The sequence below is a fragment of the Petaurus breviceps genome, unplaced genomic scaffold, assembly GCF_028583685.1.
Source record: "Petaurus breviceps papuanus isolate PSGF00001 unplaced genomic scaffold, PetGlider_PUasm1.0 90740, whole genome shotgun sequence".
Lineage (NCBI taxonomy): Eukaryota > Metazoa > Chordata > Mammalia > Diprotodontia > Petauridae > Petaurus > Petaurus breviceps.
The window spans coordinates 2,541,324-2,545,874 of record NW_027187330.1 but is presented as its reverse complement, the minus strand read 5'-3'; positions in this window follow the sequence as shown (position 1 = coordinate 2,545,874).

The window sequence follows — 4,551 nt, the reverse complement described above, 5'->3', positions numbered from 1 at the left end:
GGAGACATTCTGCACCACAGACCAACCTGAAAACTAATCAGGAAAGGAGGCACATCTCAGCAAGGCAACATGGAGGGATACATCCATAATCTGTCCCTAGCCCACAGACATTGGGGCATTGTATACAGCTCATGAGGGGGGAATTTGAGACAAGGCAGGAGGGTTCTAGGGAAGGTGGGTGGCAGACAAAAAAATACCGCACTGAAATTTGTAATGAGATGCAAAAAAAGATGGTATGAGGAAAGGTCGGCCCTCATATATATGGACATGGACATGTGAATGCAAGTCAGTTTATGGCAATTCATGACAAAATCAGTGACATGGGGTAGTAGAAAGAGCATTGGCCTTGGAATCAAAAGAGCTGGGACCTGATCCTAGTTCTGACTCTTACCTTTTGTTGTTCCTGTTCAGCCCTTTCACTCATGTCCAACTGTCCATGACCCTATTTGGGGTTTGCTTGGCAGAAATACTGGAGCAGTTTGCCATTTCCTTCTCCAACTCATTTTACAAATAAGGAAACTGAGGCAAACAAGGTTAAGTGACTTGCCCAGGGGTCACACAGATAGCTAAGTGTCTGAGACTGGATTTGAACTTGTCTTCCTGAATCCAGGTTCAGCATTCTGTCCACAATTCAATTAACTTCTCCAAAACTCATTTTCTTCATCAGTAACATGAGAATTTCTACAATTTATAACCTCAGCCTCAGTCTCCTCCTCCTCAAAAGGCTTTTCTAGTTTTGAGTATGTTTTGCCATGAATTATAATAGCAACAATAATGAGAAGCAGACAGTATGGTATAGGGAGAGCACATTAGCCTGGGAATCAAGAAAGAGAGAGGGTCTAGCACCATCTTGAACATATTTACAAGCTGTGTGATGTTGAGCAAGAAATTAAATCTCTCTGAACCCCATTGTCTCTTTTCTGAAATGAGGACAGCACATTAAACACCTATCTCACAGGCTTGTAGTGAGACTCTAATGAGATTGTATATGGGAAATGCTTTATAAATGTTGAAGAGCTATATAAATGTCAGCTATTTCTAGTGTTATCATGAAGAGGGAAGAGAATTGAGTAAGGGGTTCACATGGATGGAGGAAGAGAGGAAGGAAGAAACAGGTGGCTGCAGGGACAAACGGAGGGAGGGAGGCAGGCAGGAAGGAAAAAATGGAAGGAGGAAGTGAGTGTGGGGTGGAAGAAAAGGAGGATGGAGGCATGGAATAAGATGCTTTTAGACTGCCTATGACAAAAGAGCACATCCATTTGTATAAAGCCATATTTAGTGAATACAAACTAAAATGGCAAATAGAGCAATGAAGTTTTGTGAGCCTCCGGATCCCAAGGACCAAAAGAGAATGTCCCATCCCTTCTACCTGGGAAAAGCTGAAGAAGAAAGCCCCAGTTCCGTGCCCATAAGAGAATCCATATTGGCACTAACAGGAACAGGGGAGAAGGTCTGCCTTAAAGTGATGTCTCCTATCTCCCCTATACCCAAAGCCATTTCTGACTATTCCTTTCTCCTGTAGTTCTCTCTCCCTCCCCTCTTTACTCTCTCTGTCATTCCCCATTGCCTCTTCTCAAAGGGCAAAGGGCAGGCCAGCCAGGGAAAACAATGCCATATCAACCTCATTTATCCCCAAACTATTTACTCTGGGTCGAGAATTAACAGAGTCTCATTCCCCAACCAATTAATAATAGGGACCCAGAGAGGGCATGGGGAGGCTGGGTTACTTATTGCCAAAAGATGGGGAATAGACAGGGTCCTGGAAAAAAAATAATAAACCTCTCTAATTGCACTCTAATCCTGCTCAGGGAGCTTGCTGCAAAGGGCATTCACCTCCCTTTTATAATGGCAGCCATGCCCTCCACCATCCCTAGGCAGAGAGGCGCTCAAAGGCTCAGAATTCCCCAGAAGGAAGTAGAATACGGATGCCCTTAAGGTACATAATTTACTTCAATACCCATGTTAGGAGAACTGAGTGGTCCCAGCTCTGTATTCCTGTGGGCCTTGCTTACCTCCCTGCTTCTATTTTCTTTCCTGCCAGAACATCTTTACCTCTGGGAAAGGGTCTTAGGTCATTAATCAATCACGTTGGTTCAGCTAGAACAAAGCACAGTTCAAGCCACAGTTTTTTTTTTAATCCTCCACAGCCCTCCCTCACTTAAATCCAATTCACTTGCATGTCATAGCATCACCTCCCTGATGTCATGGTCCCCTTCAAGAATGAAGGACCAAAAAAACAGCAACAGCAACAACAGAACCCACTCTACATTGGGGTCCCCCTGCCCACAGGTCTGGTGAGCACTTGGTTATACTGAGTGCCTCCATTCAATTCAGTCCAAGAAGCAGCATGATATGTGTCATGAAAAAAGCTCTGGATTTGTAATGCAAAGGACCAGAGCCTGGTTCTACCATCTGCTAGTTAGGAGGCCACATACAAGTTACTTAAATACAAATGTTAAAAAAAAAATACAACATTCAATAAATGACTAGTGTGTACAGAACAGTAACTGGGCATTAGGAAAGGGGTGGGGTTAGGAAGATCTTCCAAGAATAATGTCAGACTTGGAGTCAGGAAGACCTAAATTCAAATCCTACCTTAGAAACTTACTAACAGTGTGACCCTGGACAAGTCCTTAAGTTCTCAGCCTCAGTTTCCTCATCTGTAAAATGTGGATAACATGAGCACACAGGGCTGTTGTGAGGCTCCAATGAGGATAACAAAAGTAAAGCACTTTGCAAACTTTTAAGTGCTGTATAAATTACAGCTGTTATTATCCAAAGTTTAGATAAGATAGAATCTTGGTCTCCAATGAGTTGACAGTCCTGAAGACAGATAAGATACCAGCACAGATAACTATAATACACAATACTACTTGATATGTGTGTTAGAGAGTAGGTCTGGAGGATGGAGAGGCTTCCTGGAGGAAACTGTATTTGAACTAGGCTTTTTAAAGGATGGCTAAAATTTCAACAGGCAAAGAAAGAAAAGAAGAAAGAGCACAGAGACTTGTGGCCAAGAAAGCTCCAAGAGGAGGTCCTTCTAGGCATGTGGAACTGCCTAAGCGAAGGCAAAAAGGCATAAAATCATGTCATGTGGGGGAGCAAGGAAAGGGGGGCAGTAGAATTGTCCAGTTTTCCTGGAGCATAGAAGATTTGAAGGGGAGTAAGAAGACAGAAGGCGGCGAAGGTAAGATGGATTATGGAGGACCTTAGCAGGCAATAGAAAGCCACTGAAAGAGAGTCATGACATTATCAGTCCTGTGCATAAGGAATATTACTCTGGCAGCTGTGTGATGGGTGCATTAGAGGGGAGAGAACAGAGATGGGAAACCATTAAGAGGCTATTGCAGAGCCTGGGAGTAGGGTTGATGGCGGATGGCGATAGCTGTGATATCATTGCCTTATCATTCTATGCAGCTCTTATGATATTCAGCTAATCAGTTTATCAAACAAGTATCACCAGAAGATTATTAATGTTTAAAAAAAACAAAGGGGGGATTTTCTTTCAGGGGAAAGTTTGGAGTCAATAAAAGAACTGTAGTTTCCCAAAGGTAATCCAGCCTGTCCCATTTGTTCTGTAAACTGGTTCTCAAAGGATCAACAAGTATTTATTAAACATTTTCTCTATGCTAGACTCTGAAGATACAAAGACAAAAATAAAAGTCATGCCTGCCCTCAAGAAACTTCCATTTCATCAGAGCACAGGGGATATCCTCCAGGACCAGGGTAAACACCTTTGGCCAGGGAATATTCTCTATTTATAATCTAAGGTTCCTTGAACAAATTCATCTCTATCACAAATTTTTTCAAGGAATCTTGTGTGGCTTCAATGCATGCATAGATGACATGTAATTGGATGAAAGTTGGTTGACAAATAATAGGCACAGTAGGATTTTGTGTTGTTGACATCTTTAGATCAATCTGGGTAGCAAAAGATCCTTTCTGCTGTAGAATATCATTGGCCAATGAGATAACATGTGGAAACATTTAGCATGGTGCCTGGCATATAATCAATTAACATCTGTCTGCCTCAGTTTCCTCATCTATAAAATGGGGATAATATTAGCACCTACTATGCTATTGTGAGAATCAAATTAGATAATATTTCAAAAGCACTTTATGAACTTTAAGGCACTATATAAATGCTAGTTATTATTATTTTAGAAGCAGCTTGGTGGTGAGTGGAGAGAGCCCTAGACCTAAAATCAAGAAGACCTGAATTCAAATCTAGTCTCAGACATTTACTAGCTGTGTGACCCTGGGCAAGTCAATTAACTTCTCAGCCTCAGTTTCCTCTACCATATCTCCTCTTAGTCTCTGGTTCCCCTGAGGTCCCACACAGCATTTTGTCTGAAAGGTGGCACATTGAATTGAGCTTCAGGAGTATATCAAGTGCCAGTGCTCACAGTCAGCCTCTCTATTAGGAGATAAAATCAAAGTCCTATTGGCTCACTTCCCTATAAACTCATCAACTTGATCAGAAGGACTGTATTTTGCAATAATGAGATTGTTTATCAAATATTTGGTATCCTCCCTTCTTCCATATACTTA